Source organism: Microcaecilia unicolor, chromosome 9 (assembly GCF_901765095.1).
Source record: "Microcaecilia unicolor chromosome 9, aMicUni1.1, whole genome shotgun sequence".
NCBI lineage: Eukaryota > Metazoa > Chordata > Amphibia > Gymnophiona > Siphonopidae > Microcaecilia > Microcaecilia unicolor.
In genome coordinates this window covers 83,018,800-83,042,995 of record NC_044039.1, presented here as the reverse complement: position 1 = coordinate 83,042,995, position 24,196 = coordinate 83,018,800, and the positions used below count along the sequence as shown (strand labels likewise).

Sequence of the window (24,196 nt, the reverse complement as noted above, 5' to 3'; positions counted from 1 at the left end):
GAAGACTCCTGTGCCATGTTAATATACTGAGAAGATATTCCTCAGTCTCAGACAAGGCCTTAGTTGTTTTTTTCACCACTGATATTCTTTTTATTCTTCCTTGCTTTCTTATGTAGAATATAATCATATAGGCCATCTTGAGCCCTACATGCCTTTACAGTTCAGCCATAAAAATTGCCCTTATCTTGAGACTATCTTTTGGGACTTTGCTTCTAAACAAATTCCTTGTGCTGATCTGTTCAGAAGAGCTATATCCCAACGCAACCAATTATAATTTTCCAGGGAATCTTTGCTAGCGGTTTGTATTTCATTTACCACCATTTTAGGTATCTGAAAGCATGACACAGAGGGAATATAAGAACGAGAAGAACCTTCTTCTTCTGCTGCCTGCTTGATCAGCAAAATAAATTTATTTATTAGGATTTATTTACCGCCATTTTGAAGGAATTCACTCAAGGCGGTGTACAGCAAGACTAAGTCAAATATAAACAACAGACAATTACAACAGTAACAATATTCAAACTGCAGTACAAAGAAGCATATTTTCAAAGCACTTAGACATACAAAGTTCCACAGTAACCTATGGAAATTTGTAAGTAAGGGCTTTGAAAATGAGCCTCATAGTATGGCGTGGAGGGGCATTTTCAATATGACAATGTCCAAACTCCAAATAGGAAAGAAAGTCATTTTTGAAAAAAAAGGTCTATCTGTTTTGTTTTGTTTTCAAAAATACTGTTTCAAACAGGGTTTTGTGCTTTGGACGTTTTGGTTTTTGGTCCATTTTTGAAAAAAAATGAATAAACGCAAAATGTTGAGATTCATGCCATTGGGATGTAGTAGGAGATAGCATTTTTAGTAGACTGGTCCCCCAGACATCCAAGGAGAACAATGGGGAACCCTAGGGGGGCATTTCTGTGCACATCTCACCTTTGCTCCCTTACTTTGTTCACTGAGCCCCCCAAAAACCCACCCAAAACCCACTATCCCCTACCGTACATCACTAAAATAGCCCTCAAGGGTGAAGGGGGCACCTATTTGTGGGTACAGTAGGATTTTGGTGACTTTGGGAAAGGGTCACAATTTACACCACAAGTGTGACAAGTAGAGGAAGAGATAGGGACTTGGGTCCCCCACTGTGTACTGCACCAACCACTACACTATTCCAGGGACCTGCATGCTGCTCTGATAGACCCGACTTTAACATCTGAGGCTGTCATAGAGGCTGGTAAGTCATATTTGTATTCAGTTTATTGGGGGGTGGGAGTCAGTGACCACTAGGGGGGTACTAGAGGGGTCACCTTTGATTCCCTCCAGTGGTCATCTGGTCATTTAGGGCATCTTTTTGTGCCTTATTTGCTCTGAAAACAATCTAGACCAAAACGTCTTAGTTTTAGTCCTATTTTGTTCCATTATGGCTGTAAAACGTCCAAGTGTTGGGCATGCTACTACTACTACTACTACTACTATTTAGCATTTCTATAGCGCTACAAGGCATACGCAGCGCTGCACAAACATAGAAGAAAGACAGTCCCTGCTCAAAGAGCTTACAATGCCCTAATCCCGACTTCGAAATGCCCCCAACACGCCTCCTTGTGATTTGGACGCACTGCAGACGAATTGCATAGCTAACGCGAACAAAATGGGCAATATGATAATAATGGGTGACTTCAATTATCCAAATATAGACTGGGTAAATGTAACATCGGGACACGCTACAGAGATACAATTCCTTGATGAAATCAAGGACAGCTTTATGGAGCAACTGGTGCAGGAGCCGACGAGAGAAGGAAAAATTCTAGACTTGGTCCTTAGTGGAGCGCATGATCTGGTGAGGGACGTTATGGTACTGGGGCCGCTTGATAACAGTGACCATATTATGATCAGTTTTGACATCGACCTTGAAGTAACTGTACACAGAAAGTCAAATACGTTAGCGTTTAACTTTAAAAAAGGAGACTATGATAAAATGAGAAGAACGGTAAAAAAAAAAACTTAGGGGGGCAACAGAGAGTAAAAACTGTACAACAGGCGTGGACGCTGTTCAAAAATACCATCCTGGAAGCCCAGGCCATACATATTCCGCGAATTAGAAAAGAAAGACGGAAGTCCAAAAGACACCCGGCCTGGTTGAAAAGTGAGGTGAAGGAAGCTATTAGGGCTAAAAGAAACGCCTTCAGAAAATGGAAGAAGGAACCGTCTGAAAATAACAAGAAACAGCATAAGGTGTGTCAAAGCAAATGCAAGGCGCAGATTAAGAAGGCCAAGAGGGAATATGAAAAAAAGATAGCATTAGAGGCAAAAAAACATAGTAAAATTTTTTTTCGGTATATTAAAAGCAGGAAGCCGGCAAAAGAATCGATTGGGCCGCTGGATGACCGAGGGGTAAAAGGGGCGATCAAGGAAGACAAAGACGTAGCGGAGAGACTGAATGAATTCTTTGCTTCGGTCTTCACCGAGGAAGATTTGGGTGGGATACCGGTGTCGGAAATGGTATTTCAAGCGGACGAGTCGGAGAAACTTACTGACTTCACGGTAAACCTGGAGGACGTAATGGGGCAGTTCGGCAAACTGAAGAGTAGCAAATCTCCTGGACCGGATGGTATTCATCCTAGAGTACTGATAGAACTGAAAAACGAGCTTGCGGAGCTACTGCTAGTGATATGCAACTTATCCTTAAAATCGAGCGTGGTACCGGAAGATTGGAAGGTGGCCAATGTAACGCCCATTTTTAAAAAAGGCTCCAGGGGAGATCCGGGAAATTATAGACCGGTGAATCTGACGTCGGTGCCGGGGACAATGGTAGAGGCTATTATTAAAAACAAAATTACAGAGCACATCCGAGGACATGGATTACTGAGACCGAGTCAGCATGGCTTTTGTGTGGGGAAATCTTGCCTGACCAATTTACTTCAATTCTTTGAAGGAGTGAACAAACATGTGGACAAAGGGGAGTCGGTTGATATTGTGTATCTGGATTTTCAAAAGGCGTTTGACAAGGTACCTCATGAAAGGCTACAGAGGAAATTGGAGGGTCATGGGATAGGAGGAAATGTCCTATTGTGGATTAAAAACTGGTTGAAGGATAGGAAACAGAGAGTGGGGTTAAATGGGCAGTATTCACAATGGAGAAGGGTAGTTAGTGGGGTTCCTCAGGGGCCCGTGCTAGGACCGCTGCTTTTTAATATATTTATAAATGATTTAGAGATGGGAGTAACTAGCGAGGTAATTAAATTTGCTGATGACACAAAGTTATTCAAAGTCGTTAAATCGCGACAGGATTGTGAAAAATTACAAGAGGACCTTACGAGACTGGGAGACTGGGCGGCTAAATGGCAGATGATGTTTAATGTGAGCAAGTGCAAGGTGATGCATGTGGGAAAAAAGAACCCGAATTATAGCTACGTCATGCAAGGTTCCACGTTAGGAGTTACGGACCAAGAAAGGGATCTGGGTGTCGTCGTCGATAACACACTGAAACCTTCTGCTCAGTGTGCTGCTGCGGCTAAGAAAGCGAATAGAATGTTGGGTATTATTAGGAAAGGTATGGAAAACAGGTGTGAGGATGTTATAATGCCGTTGTATCGCTCCATGGTGCGACCGCACCTTGAGTATTGTGTTCAATTCTGGTCGCCGCATCTCAAGAAAGATATAGTAGAATTGGAAAAGGTGCAGCGAAGGGCGACTAAAATGATAGCAGGGATGGGACGACTTCCCTATGAAGAAAGACTAAGGAGGCTAGGGCTATACAGCTTGGAGAAGAGACGGCTGAGGGGAGACATGATAGAGGTATATAAAATAATGAGTGGAGTGGAACAGGTGGATGTGAAGCGTCTGTTCACGCTTTCCAAAAATACTAGGACTAGGGGGCATGCGATGAAACTACAGTATAGTAAATTTAAAACAAATCGGAGAAAATTTTTCTTCACCCAACGTGTAATTAAACTCTGGAATTCGTTGCCGGAGAAAGTGGTGAAGGCGGTTAGCTTAGCAGAGTTTAAAAAGGGGTTGGACGGATTCCTAAAGGACAAGTCCATAAACCGCTACTAAACGGACTTGGAAAAATCCAAAATTCCAGGAATAACATGTATAGAATGTTTGTACGTTTGGGAAGCTTGCCAGGTGCCCTTGGCCTGGATTGGCCGCTGTCGTGGACAGGATGTTGGGCTCGATGGACCCATAGAGGCATATTTTCAAAGCACTTTGGGAGGCTAAGTTCCATAGGTTTCTATGGAACTTTGGGAGGCTAAGTGCTTTGAAAATGAGCCTCTTGGTCTTTTCCCAGTATGGCATTACTTATGTACTTATTATGTACTTATAGCTAAACATCTGCAAAATAGGTTTTGAAAATACCAATTTGGATATTTTTGGAAGAAAAACATCCAAATGGTGCTTTATGACAGTTTTTGGATGTTTTTCTCTTTTGAAAATGAACTCCATAGTATGCTACACTACAATATCAACATAATACTTGTTAAAACATTTTAATAGCATTGGGTGTAAGCAATGTTTTCTGCTCCATTTGGTGGTCTGTCCCAGATCTGACACTGCAGCAGTACTATCAGCAAAGTTTATAGCTTCCCCTCTCCTTGCCCTGCAGGACTACAGCAGCTACGTATGTATTTATCCTGATGCATACCATAGGACTGCAGCCTCTGTATCTCAATTATTCTGATCCCAGCACTATGGGCTAAAGGCTTTTTCCAGCGTATATGACAGGATTCACAGCAATTATTTCCAGTTGTCTTTAATCAATGCTTCTGGTCCCAGCACCACAGGACTGCAACTTAATTTTATGCCAGCACTGCTACTCTGAACTCCCTTAAGAACACAGTACGACTCCCAAATCCAGCACTTCACAAAAGTTGACTTAATGAATCCCTAGCCCTGAGACCCCATACAATGTCAGTAGTAGCTTACTTCAGAGCTCACATTAGTCCTGTCATCACAAGTTTCCTATTCTTTGTAATTTGTTTATTTATTGATGTGTTTGTTTTAATGATTATGTATGTAATAATTGTGATCCACTGACAATTGTTGAGATTGAGTGGAATATATATCCTATATAATAAAACGCACCAACAATCTGAAGCTGACTGCATGGCTGAGGCATTCCTGCTCTATGTATCCATCTCCTGAATTGACATCATGTACTTCCGGGTTTGTCACAAGCAGAAGTGACCAACCACACGTTTCTCGGCTTCAGAATGTTGGAGATGCATTGTATTAAATAGGATTGGTCAGTTCCTTGCAGCACAGCCAGAGCTCAGCGTCCTGCACAGTAACGTTCAGACACCAGAGAGAGAGGGGGGGGGGGCCTGACACCAGGGGGGGGGAGATAGCTCTGTCACACACACACACACTCTCTCTCTCTCTCTCACAGTCAATGTCTTTCTCTCTCTCTCACACACTCTATGTCTCACACTGTATCACATTCACTCTCTATGTGTCACACAGTCACTCACACACTCTCTTGGTCTCATACACTCTCAGTCTCACAGAGAGTCTGTGTCTCGCACACACTGTATCTGTGTGAAACACACTCTCTCTCACATTGTGTCTCACATACGCACTTGCACACACTCTCATTCATTCACACATACACAGTCTCTCTCACACAGACAGACACACTCACTCTCTCTCTCTCTCACACACACACTCGCACATTCACTCTCTCTCTCTCACACACACAGTCACTCTCACATACACTCTGTAAAACATACACACTCCGAGAAAACCCTTGCTAGCGCCAGTTTCATTTGTGTAAGAAACGGGCCTTTTTTTTACTAGTGATTTAAATAAAAACAAATAGATAAATAAGACTACCTAGTTCTTGGTGCTAGTTATCCTCACTATAATACTATCACTTATTTCTCTGTAGACCTGAATCAGGTCTTTTTGCAGCTGATGCACCAGATTTTAGCACTATGATGTTACAGAGGTACAGGTACAGTGTTTCCCCATGCATAGGCGCCCGGTATAAGAGGCTTGGGGAGGCTAAGCCTCCCCAGCTGGCGCCTGAGGGGTTTTGGCCGCCCGCCCACCCGTTTGTCCGAATTTCTGGGCGGGCGAGCGGCGCCATGAGTCTCCCCTTCCGCTTCCTTCCTATCTGCCCCGCGCCGCCCTTTAAATCTTTAATTTACCTCGTCCCAGTGACGGCTGCGTCATTTCAGCCCGCCCTGCCCATCTCTAGTCTTCTCTCCCTTCGTGACGTGGTTCGTTTCGCAGAGTCCCGCCTTCTGACATCATTTCCTTGAGGGCAGGACTCTCAGGGAACGAACTCACGAAGGGAGTGAGTTCATTCCCTCAGAGTCCCGCCCTCGAGGAAATGATGTCAGAAGGCGGGACTCTGCGGAACGAATCACGTCACAAAGGGAGAGAAGACTAGAGACGGGCAGGGCAGGCTGAAATGACGCGGCCGTCGCTGGGACGAGGTAAATTACAGATTTAAAGGGCGGCGCGGGGCAGATAGGAAGTAAGGGGAAGGAAGGGGAGACCCAGAGCGCCACTCGCCCAGATGGATGGAGGCAGGGGAGAGGAGAATCGCGCTGGGTATGGATGGAGGGGGAAAGGGGACAGAATGTAGGGCAGGGGAGAGGAGGTTTGCTGGACATGGGTGGATAGAGGGGATGGCAGGGGAGAGAGGAGGATTGCTGAACATGGGTGGATAGAGGGCAGGGGAGAGGAGATTTGCTGGACATAGGTGGATGGAGGGGAGGGTAGAGTTGCTGGACATGGGTGGGTGGCTAGAAGGGAGAGGAGGGTTGCTGGACATGGGTGGATGGAGGGCAGGGGAGAGAAGAGGGTTGCTGGACATGGGTGGATGGAGGGCAGGGGAGAGAAGAGGGTTGCTGGACATGGGTGGATGGAGGGCAGGGGAGAGAAGAGGGTTGCTGGACATGGATGGATGGAGGGCAGGGGAGAGAGGAGGGTTGCTGGACATGGATGGCTAGAGGGGAGAGGAGGGTTGCTGGACATGGGTGGATGGAGGGCAGGGGAGAGAAGAGGGTTGCTGGACATGGATGGATGGAGAGCAGGGGAAAGAGGAGGGTTGCTAGACATGGATGGAGGGGAGGGCAGGGAGAGAGGAGAATTGTTGGACATGGATGGAGAGAAGGGGAGGTAAGGGAAGACAGGAAGGAGATGCACATGGATGAAGGGGAGAAATTCTGGACATGCATGGAGGGGAGGGAAGACAGAGGAAGGAGATGCACATGGATGGAGGGGAAGGGAGAGAGAAGAAATGCTGGACATGGATGGAGGAGAGGGAAGAGAGAGGAAGGAGATGAGATGAGAGAAAAGGGAGAAAACCTGCATATCGATGGAGAAAATAGGCAGAAGCTGGATCCACTGGACAGTCAAGTCTGCAGAGGACCCAGCTTTTACTTATGGATGTAAGGCAAGAAATGAAGAAGAAAGGCGGAAAGTAAAGAAATAAATGGAAAGGAAGCCCTGGAAACGGAATTAAGAGGACAGATAGCAGCAGAATCGGTTACTGGGCCAGCATGATCAGAAAAACAAAGTCACCAGACAACAAAGGTAGAAAAGATCATTTTATTTTCATTATAGTGTTTGGAATATGTCCACTTTGAGAATCAGGTGCTCAACATTAAAAGTTTATATTTACTTACTTATTTATGGCATTTTATCCCACATTAAACATGAATTAGGGTGTTTTGTGGCTCTACATGAGAATTGTGATATTATGATCCCTTGTTTCATATTGTTGACGGTCTGCATTTTCCGTATGGGTGGTATATTGGTGTATTAGGTTCTGCCCAGTGTAATATTTATGGTACAGTAAGGTTCTGAGTGTGTTTTTGCACAAAGTTGTGCATAGTGTTTTGCAGATGAGCGATTGTGGTTAGTATATGCTTTGAGCAACCACTTTATTCTTTGACATATGATACATATCTAATATCTAAATTTAATAAAAGGTATTAATTGTGACTTTTATTTTTATTTATTTTTTTTTCTGTGTGTTATCAGACAATTATGGATTTAAGCTCCACCCCAGCCCCACCCCTAACCCCACCCCCTTTAGCCTCCCCAAACAGTTGGGCCACCGACCGCCTATGTCCCCATGGTTACTAATATCTAATCTGGCAGCCTTTCCTGCTGGAGACAGAACCTACAATAGAAGAGCCAGATGGGTCTGTTTGAGCTGTAACTCTTCCTCCATCTGCTGGTGAGAAGGGGAAATCTCAGTGGTATAAGCTATCATGTGATTGTGTACTTTTCTGCCTATGGATATAAACCAGAAAGACAGACAATACCAGGAACATGATTTATAAAGAGTTTCTTTCCATGTTCTACCTGCAGGAAACGGCTTTAATAAAACAGGTCCCCAAACCATGAAACTATTATATGGTTAGTACATTTTAACCATACCAAAAAGAAAGAGTGAGTATGCATATACTTCTGAATGGGTGAGTCAAATGCATAGTTGTTAACAGTTCTAGACCAGAGCTTTTTTTCAGAGGATACTCAGTAGTACAGAATACTGGCATCTTTTCCATTGACTGCAAAACTGACTCATGGTCCCCATGCCAATACAGAAAGGCCCATAGTAGAGTCGCAAGTGGATGTCTGAGCATGTACCATCTGCCACAAACGTAATATCGTGCCAGGCAGAAATCTACTGCATGCAAATTTTATGCACAGAAACCATGTGGATAACCGGGGGGGAGGGGGGGGGGCACACCGAACACATTCACACAAAGGTTTTGCGATAAGCAGGCTTCTTGTGCACATGTTCAAACAAAAATTGAAAATAAGCACACATCAGTACTTGCTCTTCTGCGCATAAATATGAGCCTCGCAAAAATCGCTTGCACATAAAATTATTGTGAAATTTATATTTATGAATAGAACAGGCACTAATGCGTGTGTCTCTGAAATAAAAAGGTAAAGCTCTAACGTAAATCATAAAAATGTATAGTCCGCCAACTCCAAAAAGAGACCCAAAGAGGAGTACATTCAAAGAATAACAATAAAAACAGCATGCTAGATTACAAAAGATATTTTAAAAACAAATAGGTCTTTTTCCAGGTTCGGTCCGCTGGGTATTCACCAGGGGGGTTGGGTCCAAGCCAGTGATGAAATTTTCGATATCGGTGTTGTCCTGAGGTAGCGTGTTATGTAGGTTTGCAATTTTTTCATTGAAGTATTTAGCAAGGTTGTCTGCAGATGGGATGTCTGTATTGGTTGTGGTGACCAAGGTGATGTCTAGTAGTTTGTTTACGAGTTGGTATAATTTCTTCGTGTCTTTGCAATCTGGCCCTATTTCCTTAGCTGGCTACAGGAAAAGTTTATAAGATGTTATTTTTGTCAAAGGAGGTGTTACAAAGTACTGACTGAAAAGGTGGTCAAACTTTGCACCTGCTATATTTACTGTTTTCTTATTTTGAATCTGTAACCTGGTCAAACTTCGCTCTCCTCACCGCGGAAACAGTCACCCAGGCGATTAATAGGTTCTCCAACTCTCACTGTAAATTGGATACCTGCCCCAGCTACCTAATAAAATCCGCCCCCCACTGCTTCATAGCAGACCTTACATTCCACTTAAACTACATGCTTCAACAAGGTCTCTTCCCTAAGGAAAATGGCAACATCCTACTCACCCCTGTCACGGTCTCAGGCTCTCGGACACTGGCACCATGTGAGCCCTTGGACCGCTGCCGACAAGCGGCAGCAGTAGGCAAGACCCTCAACCAGGACTGGGTAAACAAGCAAGGCAGGAGAAGCTGTAAACAGGCAAAGCTGGAACAACCGAACTGGAACCACAGGACTGGAACTACGGCAGTAGGCAAGCAGGGAATAAGCAGGACAGAGCAACCGGTCTTCACCTGTGCTTGACCACCATTCCCCAGGGGTTGAGCCCCCAGGTGCAGGCGGCCGACAGGACTTACTGGACCTAGCTTGCAGACAGACTAGACCAACAGGATTCTCACACTGGACACAGGATACTAAACAAGCTTGACTAACACAGGGTTCGGGACTACTAAGGATTCGGGGTTCTCAGACAGGGAATAGGATACAGAACAAGCTTGACAGAAACAGGGTTAGGGTTCAAAACAGGAGTGCCTACAGGCACCCAGACAAGAACAAGGCATACAGGTAAGACACAAGACAAGGCAGGAGTGCTTCTAACAGCACCAAAAGGGTAAAGGAGGGAAGCTCAAAAGGGCAAAGCCGGGAAGCTCAAACAAGCAAGGCAGAAGTGCTCCTAACAGCACAGCAAGACAGAAGTGCTCCTATCAGCACCAAACACTAACCTGGACCTTTGGCGTTTGCAAAGGCAAACTAGAAATTTTCCAGGTGGCTAATAAGCCCATCAGCAGCTGAGCTCAGCTGCAGCAATCTCAAGGCAGCTAAGGGTGAGGCTAGCTGCCAAACTTCCAAGCAAGACTGGAGGGCTAAAATATCTGTACCGAAAAGAGAGTCTGGAAAGTTTATGGCAGCCAGCAGTTCTGGCCACCAGAGGGCGAGAGGAGCACAAACCAAGAAAAAGTCACAATCGTGACAACCCCAATACCAAAAGATCCCAAGTAAAAAATCAAACAAAATCACTAACTACCGCCCAGTAGCATCAATCCCACTGGTGGTCAAACTGATGGAAAGCATGGTAACCAAACAACTTACTGATTATATAAACAAATTCACAATATTACATGAATCACAATCAGGATTTTGCCCCCTACATAGCACTGAAACAGTACTAATTACCCTCCTAGCCAAATTCAAGCAGGAAATAGCAACAGGCAAAAGCATACTTCTCCTCCAATTCGACATGTCCAGTGCGTTCGACATGGTAAACCATAAAATACTACCAAGACTCCTAGATTACTTCGGGATTGGCGGACACATACTTAGTTGGATCAAGGGTTTCCTAACCACTAGAACTTATCAAGTGAAATCAAGCTCAAACATATCACCACCGTGGAAAGCAGAATGCGGAGTACCTCAAGGATCACCACTATCACCGATCCTTTTCAACCTAACGATGACCCCACAGCCAAATCCTTATCCAACCAAGGCATTATTTATTTATTTATTGCATTTGTATCCCACCTCTTTGCAGGCTCAATGTGGCTTACAATACTTCATGAATGGTGGAATTACATTAGAAGATAGACATTTTGTGTTACAGAGGATCTTGGGTAACATGATAATGGTTAACTGTTTCATCTATGCAAACGATATCACAATATACATTCCTTAAAAACGTGATCTGACAGAAATCACCAACGAAATCAAGCTCAGCTTGAATATCATGGACTCATGGGCAAACACATTTCAACTAAAACTCAACACAGAAAAAACACACTGTCTCATCCTCTCATCCCAATACAATACGAACAAACCCACAAACATAAACACCCCAGATTATACCCTCCCTATCTCAGACAGCCTGAAAATTCTCGGTGTTACAATCGACCGTAACCTCACACTAGAGAATCAAGTGAAATCCACAACAAAGAAAATGTTCCACTCAATGTGGAAACTCAAACAGGTGAAACCATTCTTCCCAAGGGAAACATTTCACAACTTGATACAATCAATGGTACTAAGCCATGTAGACTACTGCAACGGAATTTATGCGGGATGCAAAGAACAAATTATAAAGAAACTTCAGACTGCTCAAAACACGGCAGCCAGGCTTATATTTGGAAAAACGTGATTCGAAAGCACCAAACCCCTCCAAGAAAAACTGCACTGGCTCCCAATCAAAGAACGTATTGCTTTCAAAATCTGCACCCTGGTTCATAAAATTATCTACAGTGAAGCCCTGGGATACATGACAGACCTCACAGACCTACCAACCAGAAACACAACAGGATCAACACAAACATACCTAAATCTCCACTATCTAAGCGGCAAAGGACTCAAATACAAATCAACCTATGCATCTAGCTTTTCCTACATAAGCACACAACTATGGAACGCATTACCAAAAGCCGTGAAAACAACTTATGATCACCTAAACTTCCGGAAATCATTAAAAACTAACCTGTTCAAAAAGGCATACCCTACCGACCCAACTTAAATGCCTGTAACCTGCAACACAACAAAACCAAAGCTCATAATGGACATATAATAACGCTTCCTCTCTACGATTCTCTTCCTCTCTATGATTCCCTAATGTGTCTGTACACACAAACCTTATTCTACCACATTACTGTATTTGTTCATACTGGAATTGGCGAACGTCTTTACGGTACTATGTAAGCCACAATGAGCCTGCAAATAAGTGGGAAAATGTGGGATACAAATGTAACAAATAAACAAATAAATAACATAAATAAGAGACCTTCTGTTCCTGTTTTGGGGATTTCCCCCACCTTGCCTTGCAGAACTAATTTAGACATATTCTTATATTTCTTTCCATTCAAGCCTGGAAACTGTGAAAGCCATTCCAAAACCTTCAACTTTTTTTCCTGAAAATATTTCACAGTTGATGTACTGTGGGATACCCTAAATAATGCTGCAAAAAAAGCACTGCAACCCGCGCTAGAGTCATTTAACATGCATTAAAGGGGAAATCCACCTTGGGGGTTCTCCATGCTTGGAAGATCTTATGGGCAACGCCCATGCTGGGAGACCATTCGTGCAGTTGCATAACTCTGCTCAGTCTGTCGCCTAGACTGTTGTTTTTGCCCGCCAGATAAGTGGCTCGAAGGAACATGCCGGGCTGGCAAACCCAGCACCACATCCGGACGGCCTCCTGACACAGAGGGCATGATCCGGTGCCACCCTGCTTGTTGGTTAGAGCATTCCAGATTACCCAGAGTTCCAGAAAGTTGATCTGAAGACCAGTTTCCTGGACTAACCAGGCTCCTTGGGTGTGAACCTCATCTACATGAGCTCCCCAACCTAGGAGAGATACATCCATTGTCAGCACCTTTTGAGGCTGAGGAATTTGGAATGGGAGTCCCAAACTGGATTGAATGGTCCACCAGAACATAGAGTGAACAAGGTCTGGGAACATTTGGATGACATCTTCCAGACTTCCCGTGGCTTGGCACCACTGGTAGGCTAGGGTCCATTGGGCTGATCTCATGTGAAGGCATGTCATGGGTGTCACATAAACTGTGGAAGACATGTAGCCCAACAACCTCAACATCTGCCGAGCTGTGACCTGCTGAGAGGCTTGAACTTGAGAAGCAGTGCGGCTAGACTGTCTGCTCTTGGTTCTGGGAGGAAGGCTCGAACCTTCTGTGTATCGAGCAGTGCTCCAATGAGCTCCAATCGCTGGATAGGGTGTAGATGGGACTTGGGGTAGTATATAATGAACCCTAGTAGCTCTAACACCTGAACAGTCCTCTGCATGGACTCCTGAGCACCATCCTCTGACATGCTCTTCACCAGCCAATCGTTGAGATAAGGGAACACATGCATCCTCAGCCTGCATTGCAATGCTTGGACTACCTCTAGGCATTTGGTAAAGACCCTGGATGCTGACATGAAGACAAAAGGCAACACACGGTACTGGAAGTCATGTGTTCCCAGTCAAAACCGAAGATACTTCCAGTGAACTGGAAGTATCGGGATGTGTGTATATGTGTCCTTTAAATCCAGAAAGCATAGACAATCGTGTTTCTGAATCATGGGAAGAAAGGTGCCCAGGGAAACCATCCAGAACCTTTCTTTGACCAGGAATTTGTTCAGGGCCCTTAGGTCTAGGATGGAACACATCCCCCCTGTTTTCTTTTCGACGAGGAAGTACCTGGAATAGAATCCCCATCTTTCTTCCCCTAATGGAACAGGTTCTACTGCATGGGTCTTCAGAAGAGCGGAGAGTTCCTCTGCAAGTACCTTCTCAAGCTTAGAGCTGAAGTAATGAGCTCTCGGTAGACAATTTGGAGGATTTTGAAGCCAATTCAGGGCGTATCCAATATGGACTATTTGAAGACCCCACCAATCGAAGGTTATAAGGGGCCACCTTTCAGAGAAAAATGTCAGCCTCCCTAAGACTGAAAGATCGTCCAGTATGGACACTGACAGCGGCTATGCTCTGCTGGAGCCAGTCAAAAGCTTGCCCCTTGCTTTTGTGGGGAGCATCAGGGTCCTTAGGCACACGCTGCTGACAAGAACGAGCGTGCAAGCATGCTCTGGTTGAGGCTGGCAAGCGGGGATGGCTTACCTACACCTCTGAAGGTAGTAGGCACCCTTCCCTGACCTACCAAAATACCTCCAGGATGAGGAGGCAGGTACAGAAGGTGTCCGGCAGGAGACAGAAGAGATGGTATTAGTATCTTTCTTGATTTGGTCAGCGACCTCCTCAACCTTCTCTCTAAAAAGGCTATCCCCCTGACATGGGGCATCTGTTAACCTCTGCTGAACAGAATGTTCTAAGTCAGAAACACGCAGCCATGAGAGTCTGCACATTGCTATACTCTGAGCAGAGATCCTGGATGCCACGTCAAAAGTGTCGTAGGCACCACTGGCCAAGAACTTAAGACGCACCTTCTGCTGTTTGGCCAACTGGCATACTGACTCGGCCTGCTCCGGAGGGAGAAATTCCACCAAGTCCAGCAACTTATGCACCGAGTCCTGCAAGCAGACGTTCGTAAAGAGTTGGTAAGATTGAATATGGGACAAGAGCATTGAAGCATGGAACATCTTCCTCCCAAAAGAGTCCAAGGTTCTAGTTTCTCTGCCTGGGTTGCGCTGAGGCACAGTCTATAGTATTCTTGGCCCTTTTGACAGCAGATTCCACCACCATGGAATTGTGAGGCAATTGGGGCCTACTAAAACCAGGCTGTACTGTGTAATCCGATACATGGTGTTGATCTTCTTGGGCAGAATAGGGACCAACAGAGGGGACTCTCAATTCCTATCGAGGACTTCCTAGAGTACCTCGTGGAGAGGGACAGTCACAGCTTCCCTAGGAGGAAACGTATAGTCCAGGATCTCGAGCATCTTAGCCCTGGGTTTGTCTTCCACTTCTAAAAGAAATGGAATGGCTGCAACCATTTCCTTTACAAAAGATGGAAATGAAAGGCTCTCCGGAGGAGACTTCACCTTTCAAGTGGAGGGGAGGGTTCAGAATGGATGCCATAGGACTCATCCTAGAAGTACCTTGGATCCTCCTCTGACTCCCATGAGCATTTTTCATTGGTGTCGGACAAAACCTCTGCATGGGAGTGTTGACACCAAGCCTGCCTCAATATAGAGGAACCATGTCCCTGTGAGGGGCATTGAGGAGTTGTCTCCCGCCTCAACTCCGGCTAAGCTTCCTCCACCGATGTCGAGGGGGTACCTGCCTGGGTCGCAGTCAACATAGGTACCACATGTGACACAGGCACCAGAGGCCGCACCACAGGCTGAGGGCCAAGCGAGCATCAACGGCAGGTACGGCAGGTGCAAGCACCCCCGGTACCGACAGACACCACTGCATGAGGCCATTCAACATTTCAGGTAACAAGGCCCGGATACGCTCATCGAGGGCCAACATCGGGAAAAGCTGGGGTGCCGGCTCAGAGAAAGGTTGCAGAACCAATGGGGTTGAGACAGGAGACGGGTCTTGGCTGCTCAGAGACCAGCCATTGGCACTTCTTGCTGACGTTTCTCGGGTGCCAATTCTCTCGACACCCCAGATCTCCCTGCACTGTGTGTTGAGGAGGACCAATACCGATGCTCTGAGACTCCTTGGTAATGATGAGGACGACATTGATTCCGCACATTGCATCAGGGTCCGACACTGGTTGGTCCCAGAGGCCCTGTCTAGCAGGTGGCATCGAGGCAAGTGGAGACCCACTCAACACACTACTGCTCCCAGCATCCATAAGTCTCAAAGTAGCCATACTGATGCTCCTGATGCAGTCTACAACGTTGGTGCTGATGCCATCAAGCCCAATGTCAATGCAAGCGTCGAGGACTTGGATCTGGCTCCAAAAATCTTTTCCCGTTGAGCTTCTCTGGACAGTTCTCTTGTGCATACGCAGACAGAGGACACAGTGACCAGAGCTATGGTCGGGTGGCCCTAAGCACTGAAGACACCAAGAATGGGTGTATGCACCAGAGATGGTCTGATTGCACCACGTACAGCGCTTAAAGCCATTGGGAACTTTAGATGATAGAGACGGGAAAAACCCGGCCAGAGTCAAGGCCTAAATGCGGTCTACTAACCGGAAAATAAAGGAAACTTTAAAAAAGGTAAGGGAAAAGAGGAAAAGGGGACTCAAAGACGGGCAGAAGAAAAAAATCTTCCCAAAAATAGCCGAAAGGCACCAAAAAAGCTCTTTGACCGGGTGCGTGAACTGACACCAAAAAAAATACAGCCTCTCTTCACCGTGGTAAAAAAAGAACTGCGGAAACCGTGCCTTTGCGGCGGGCAGGAAGGAACTTGCACATGCAAGGTGGAGCGTGTCTCGCCTCTGTTTTGAGCTTGTTAGAAGTTCTGGACCGGGCAACACGGGACCGCGTTACCCACTTGTGAGAATAAATAGGTCTGCTTGTCCTCTGAGAATAAGGAGTATGCAGCTAGCTGGGATTTATTTTATTTATTATTTTATTTATTGCATTTGTATCCCACATTATCCCACCTTTTTGCAGGCTCAATGTGGCTTACAATACATCATGGGTACTGGAAATAGACGTGAATATACATTAGGTTTACAGCGGGTTTGTGTTACATGGTGGTGAATTACATGATGGTGTTAAAGCAAAAGACATTATAAGACAGTACTAAAAGTTCAGAAGATTATACAATTACACATGTTGATCTTTGTGATATATCTCGTCAAAGATATTTAGTAATTTGCGGAAATTGGTCAGTTCATAGGCCGTTTTCAAGTTACGTGGCAGCGCATTCCAGAGCTGCGTGCTCGTATAGGAAAAGGTAAATGCATGCATTGATTTGTATTTCAAACCCTTACACTTGGGGGGATGAAGAATGAGGGGTGTGCGGAAAGATTTTTTTGCGTTCCTGGGTGGTAGTTCTATTAGATCTGACATGTAGGCTGGGGCATTACCACACTGGGCCCGCAGGTAGGTGGGAAAGTGTGGGATACAAATGCAATAAATAATTGATGATTTTGTGGACTAAAGTGCATAGTTTGAACGTAATGTCTTCTTTTAGTGGGAGCCAGTGTAGTTTTTCTCGTAGGGGTTTTGCGCTTTCGTATTTTGGTGTGCTGAATATTAGCCTGGCTGCCGTATTCTAAGCTGTCTGGAGTTTTTTTTTAGTATTTGCTCTTTACAACCAGCGTAGAGTGAGTTATAATAGTCCAGATGACTGAGTACCAGTGATTGTACCAGATTGCGGAAGACAATCCTTGGAAAAAATGGTCTCTTTTTAGCTTCCACATTGAATGAAACATCTTTTTGGTTATGTTATTTGCGTGGTTCTCAAGTGTAAGATGTCGATCAATGGTGACTCCGAGGATTTTCAGGGTGTCTGAAACTGGTAGATTTAGTTTAGGTGTGTGATTGGTGGTAAATTTATTCTTATTGTACTGCGAGGTGTGTACCAGGCACTGGGTTTTCTCAGCATTGAGTTTCAGCTGAAATGCATCTGCCCAGGAATTCATAATATGTAGGCTTTGCTTGATTTCATTGGAGATTTCCCTTAAATCTTGTTGGAATGGGATGAAGTTCGTTACATCGTCAGCGTATATATATGGGTTTAGGTTCTGATTCGATAGTAATTTGGCCAAGGGTGTCATCATTAGGTTGAATATGGTCGGTGAGAGGGGGGATCCCTGTGGAACTCCGCATTCAGGTTTCCATGTCGCTGATGTAATCGAGTTTGAAGTCACTTGATATGAGCGTGTAGTGAGGAACCCTTTCAACCAATTGAGAACGTTGCCTCCAATTCTGAAGTATTCGAGGATGTGTAATAAAATTCCATGGTCGACCATGTCGAATGCACTTGACATGTCGAATAGTAGCAGTAGAACGTTGTTGCCGTTTGCTATCAATTGTTTGAATTTGTTCATGAGCGTGACTAGTACGGTTTTAGTACTGTGGTTAGAGCAAAATCCTGATTGAGAATCGTGTAATATCGAGAACTTGTTTAGATAGTCTGTGAGTTGTTTGGTCACTATGCCTTCTGTTATTTTGGTAATTAAGGGGATGGATGCTACTGGTCTATAGTTCGTTAGTTCATTTGCATTTTTCTTTGCATCCTTGGGTATAGAGGTGAGTAAAATGTTACATTTTTCCCTTGGGAAAAGTCCATTTTGTAGCATATAGTTTATGTGGTTTGTTAGGTCTTTTATAAATTGTTGAGGGGACGATTTCATGAGGTTGTTTGGGCATATATCTAGTTTGCAGTGAGATTTGGCGAATCTTTTAAGCGTTTGTGAGATAAGATCTTCCGGTATTATTGTGAATTCCGTCCAGATTCTGTCTGCTGGATATATTCTAGGATCTGGGTCTAGGCAGTCCAGGAGTGTGCTGTATTCGGTGTGGCTGACAGGTATTTTAAGTCGCAGTTGTATGATTTTCTCCTTAAAGTACTTCGCCAAGTCGTCAGCTCCCGGTATGTCTTTGCTGTTGTTGATGACTGGAGTGGTGTCTAATAATTTATTTACAAGTTGGAAGAGTTTGTGTGTGTCTTTGTAGTTTGGTCCAATTTCGGTTTTGTAGTATTATCTTTTGGTTTGTCTTATGGTATATTTGTATTTCCTTCGGAGCTGCTTCCAGTCGTTAAGTGTGGGATCGTCTTTCTTTTTGTTCCAAGCTCGTTCTAGTTTCCTAACTTGTGTTTTGAGTTTTTTCAGTTCTTCGTTGAACCATGGTATTGAATTCTTTCTGTGCAATGTTCTGGTTTGGATTGGGGCAATGGTGTCTAGTGTTAGTTTACATCTGTTGTCCCAATTTGAGAGCAATTGAGTTGTGTCTGTTTTTGTTGTCCAACCGTTGTTGTAGATCTGTTGCCAGAATTTAACAGGGTCTATTTTTCCTCTTGTGGTGTAGGTTTTTCATATTTGTTTGTTAGGTAAGTCTTTTGTTCTCCATTGGAGGGTTATATGTGCTTTGTAATGGTCTGACCACAGTGTAGGTGACCATTTTGTGTGTGTTAGTATAACGTTTGCGTCGTGGTCAAATTTGTATGTTATGAGGTCTAATGTGTGTCCTTTTTCGTATGTTGGTTGCGTATTTTGTCCTTGTAGATCCCATAGTTGTAGGAACTCTCTACAGTCTTGGGTATTTGTTTTGGTGAGATCTTCCAGGTGTAGGTTAATATCTCCTATTATGATGAGGTTGGAGGAAGAGATGCAGGCGTTCGAGATAAAGTCCATGAAGTGCGTTTGGCAGCCAGTTGCCTGGTGGTCTGTAAAATAAAACTGCGTTAAGGTGTTCCTGCAGTTTTGGGTGATTAATTCTTATTGAAGCGATTTCCAGTTGTGGCATTATGGATTCAGCTGTGTTTGTGATATTGAACTCAGATCTGTATATTATGGCTATTCCTCCTCCCCTTTTTCCATTTCTTGTCCAGTGTGTAATTTTATATCCTGGTGGGCATAGTTCTACAATTATAGGATCTTGAAGGTTGTGGATCCAGGTTTCAGTGATGAAGAGGAAGTCCAGGTTATCTGCAGTGATCCAGTCTGTTATATCCTCTGTCTTGGTCACTGCTGATCTGGCGTTCAAGTATCCAATTTGAATTGAATGGTAAGATTCGGTTAGGGGTGTTGAAGTCTTAATTTGTATTAGTTGCCTGTTTTCCTGATGTCTAGTTTTGTTATGTCCTTTCTTCCCTTTCTGTTGGTTGTTTCCATATATATTTGTTTTTCCTTTTAGTTGATTGCTATTCTTTTGTTCTAGTGGGTTGTATATGAATTGTTTGTAGGGTGTATGTGTTGTAGGTAGATTGGTGTTTGTGTTGGGGATAGTCCATGGTATGTTAGGGAGAGGAAGTAGATTATCATAATCAGTTTGTTGGTGTTCATGTTGGCTATTGGTCTGAAATTAGTAATATGTGTTTAAAGTATATAGCAGGTAGTAGATCGTGTCTCCTTATAACCTTATTGGATGTCTAACAGTCGCTTATAAGACGTTTGTGAGGTAGGCATTTAAGGACGCTAATAGCAAGTAATTTTAAAGGTTTAGCATATGTTTAAAGTACCAAGGCAAATTAGAACATTTAGTGTACATTTAAACATTGAAGTGTAGCAATTCGTTGTGGTGCGAGGCAATTTAGATGTGTTGGAAGCAGGCGGTTAGAGCACGGCATTTAAAAGATCCTGAGATGCATTAAAGAGTAGCAGTACAGTTAGGTAATTATGCTGATCAGATTTAGGAGTTTCTGCTGTAATATTTCAGCAGACAGGGTAGCAGTTCGATTAAGGCATCTATTTTTGCAATTTATCACAAGAATTCTTTGCTACGCTATTCAGCGTTAAAGCGTCTATGCTTGCAATTTATCACAGGAGTTCTTTGCAACAATGTTACAGCAAACAAAGAGTTAGCCTGTGCAGGTTAAACAGCTTTACAGATCTTACTTCGGTGTAATGCTATGGAAAACCTAGCAGACATTTAAAAGGCATTTACATAACATTTTTTAATGACCATAATGTTGTTAGGTTATTAATTAGCAATTAAAAGCATTACAGTTCTCGCTTCAGTGTAATGATATGGGGAGCCTGGCACACATTTAAAAGGCATTTAAGTTACAGTTGTATGTTACTTATTAAAGCTTTATACAAGCAGGTTAGCTTCTGTATTTCAGACAGTCATTCCAAATGAAGAGCAGATAATGTGGAGAGAGAGAGAGAGAGAGAGAAAGAGCGAAAAGGAAAAAAAAACTCGCTCGCACTGGGAACTCGCAGGGTGTGCCGGTGGTGTCTCGTCTCCCAATATGTCCTTCCTTCGCTGTTCGCACAATGGGATGCTCCGTTCCAATCGTGTAATGAGCAGGCCCTGATTGGGTTCGCTGGCGCCTTGGATATAGGCCTCCGCGATGGAGCTCGGTCCCCACGTGGCCTCCCGTCTCCCAGGGTACCGGTTGGTTCTGATCAACGTCCTCCTGTGGTCCCTATCCCGCTCGGAGAGGTGTTCCGCCTCTCCGACGGCCACCGAGGATCTGGGCCTGGATCGTGATCTCGGCGGAGCTCTCTCGTCAGGAGCCAGAAGCTCCACGCGGTCCTCCAATCTCCCGGGCTCCGCCTGCCGTGCTGACTCCGATCTCCCTCCCTCGCTCTCCCTCGAGGAAGTGAGTCCGTTCCCCGATGGCGTCGGGGACCTGAATCGTGAATTCGACGGGGCTAACTCGCAGCTTCGCTCAGGACCCGGTCAGAATTCGCCTAGAATTCAGTCCTGCTGCGGAGCTCCCGTCTCAGCGTCCGTTCAGGTCGCCATCTTGAGAAGTTATGTTGCTCAGTCTTGAAAATACCTGTGCATTTTGCTAGTACATGAACTATTTAAAAATGCGGCCCTAAAGAAGCAATAACGATCTATTAGATCTAAACCATAATTAGATAAGAACTTGCTAAAAGAATTAAGCACCAACCTCATTATTTTAGAAACTTTTCTAACCAAAGGGAAAAACTGTCTTTGGTGCTTAATACTTCTGTTCTGCTTTCATACACCAAAGAGTAACTGTGACATTTACATACTAGCTAGTAATAACGATTTAATAGGTTTTAACATCTCCAAAGCAGTGACGTAGCCAAACTTGACATTTTGGATGGGCCCAGAGCTAATATGGGTGGGCACTATGTATACAAGTATGAGTAGTATTTCATGGGGGTATTACAAAATAATGCCTTAGAATGCACTTGATGAAGGATTTCTAAGTATATAATTTGCCCAACAGTTGTCCTGTGTCAACATAAACCGCGTACATACTTTATGGAACACCACCATTTAAAATTTTTCTATCCTGCACAATCCCACAATTCTAGGCAATTGCTAGACAAACAGCACTTAAACCTGACCAGACATAAGTCTACTATAATGGCAAACATCTCAACACACATCACAGTATCCTGCAAAATAATTATAGCAATGGCACATATCCAACAAGTATAAATGCCTGATTAAACTGTGTTAAAACCACCTTTTCTAAAACTTTAGATAAAAATGGCAAACTGGACACCAGCCTAAAAATATTTGGCAGATCTGTCATAGTCCACAGCTAAGATGTTTCCTCTTACAGTTTTCCATTGAAAAAAAGTGTATTCAAATTCTAGTAGGGCTTCAGTAATAGTAACATTGTCAAAATCCCTTCCCTTCCAGATTCTTTGTGAAGTAACATTAAATCTTATGAAGCTTCTTAGAGCCTATGTAGCAAACCTTTACATCATCAGTTCTGAACACACAAATATCAGTAACAGTACCTTTAAAAGGGCAGCAGTGAATATACACAACAGCAATATATGTCCCATTGTAAAAGCCAGACAAGTCAGATTGATATAGGTCCTCACACAAAGCACATGCCAGAATACAGAACAACTCTCACCAATTACAGAATAAAGGATCAAAAATTAGGAAATGTCCTCTAGCCCAGCATCAGCCCCAGAGATGCCAAGTTACCCAGTTCCAAGCTGGAAATTTTGGGGCAGGCCTGGATTTCTGCCCACTCCATGCTGTTGCATTATGGGACTCGAAGTACACAAAGGGCACTACAAATTCCACACTGTTTTGGGATACAAGTTCAAAACCAGGACCGCCACAAAATCTCCAGCCTGGAACTGGATAACTTGGCATCTCTGCAGCCCTGCTCTACCCTTCATACCCCAGCATCAGCCCTGCCCTTGCCTACCCCTTTCCCCATCCCTCCTTGTAGCTTGACATCAGCCCTGTCCTTCCCCCTCCCCCATAGCTCAACATCAGCCCTCCTCTACCTACTCCTCATAGTCTGCCCTTCCTTCCCTGTTCCCCCATAGTCTAACATCTCCTCTTCCCTTTCCAATCATCCACCCCACCCAGAAGCCCAACATAAAATATATATATGTATTTTACCTGGCCACTGCAGAGCTCACCCCCCACCCAGAAGACCACCAATAGGAAATATACAGCTTTTCTTTAAACCGAACAATGTGAAGCCCACCACCATTAAATATAAAACTGCTTTTCTTTTCTTTTTGTACCTGAGTCCAACGCTGAGAACGTTTCCTGTAGGTTTCAGAAAAGTCTATGATCTCGATTCGAAGAAGAACCTTTCCCAATTCCCACGTTTCCTCAGGGCAGGGCCAGGCTGAGGCTCGCAGCCTTGCACTAGGTTTTAAGCCAGGTATTGTAGGGAAAACAATTTTTCAAGACTAAAGTTGGGACCCAGAAGAATTAACCCGAAACATTTACACTTTCACTATATACTGATAGATAAATCACTGCTTGGCGTCAGGAAGGCGAACACGTTGTTCATAAACAGCAGGTAGAGCCAAACGCTCCCAACTCAGCAAGCCTCTAATACTCCCAACACGGACACAGGAAATTCTTGAATTCATTTCAGCTGTTGCCAAAATATTAAAGTGTATAGTCTCAGCATTTAATTGCACAGGTTGTAAAAGAATGCAATTTGTAAACGGGTTGAGGAGGTCGCAATACAGGAAGTTCTTCAGATTTGGGATAAGGAGATTTTTTTTTCTTCCTTCCAGACTCTGGCAAGTTTTGCAGCCGCCCTCTGGCCGTGGTTTCCCCCTGCTGCATCAGTGACATTTAGCACACTCTGATCAATAAATACATCCCTTACCTAGAACCGCTATTCCCACTTCCCTGTATGTCAGACTATCCCACTCTCTCAGATGCAGAGGTCAACAAGCAGTACGGTTCCCCCCCCCCTCACGACACCCCTTTTGCTGTCACGTTCCCAAAAGTTAGAACACTCAACCCAGCCTGCGTGCACGACACGACATGTGCAGCTATTTCTTTAGTCTGCCCTCAGAAGAGCGGAGCGAGAGTGAGGCTGAACACGCCGCCGCGCACACACAGCCACGTCATCATACAGTACCGCTACTGAAGGATGGATGGAGGGAACAACAATGCGACCTGCTGCTGCTGCTGCAAGTGCATTTTTCAGCGCCGACGCCGAGCCGAAGGTAGGCGGACTGATGAGCTTGGAGAGATCAGCTGACCCTGAGCGGGTGCCCGTGATGTGCTGCTGCACTGTGTGCACTTGGGTGGGCGGGCCTGAGCCTGGAGAGATTAACTGAGCCAGAGCGGGACACGGGTGCAGTTTCTGCTGTGGTCGCTAGGCTGCTGCAGTATGTGTGTGCTTGCCGCTTGGGTGGGCAGGCCTGAGCTG

The 24,196-nt window shown here is 44.6% G+C and overlaps 1 protein-coding gene across 1 annotated transcript in view; it reads right to left on the bottom strand.

Annotated features, from left to right (window-relative positions):
* Positions 1–24,196, bottom strand: part of TTLL1 (tubulin tyrosine ligase like 1) — a 131,219-nt gene that overhangs the window by 96,644 nt on the left and 10,379 nt on the right.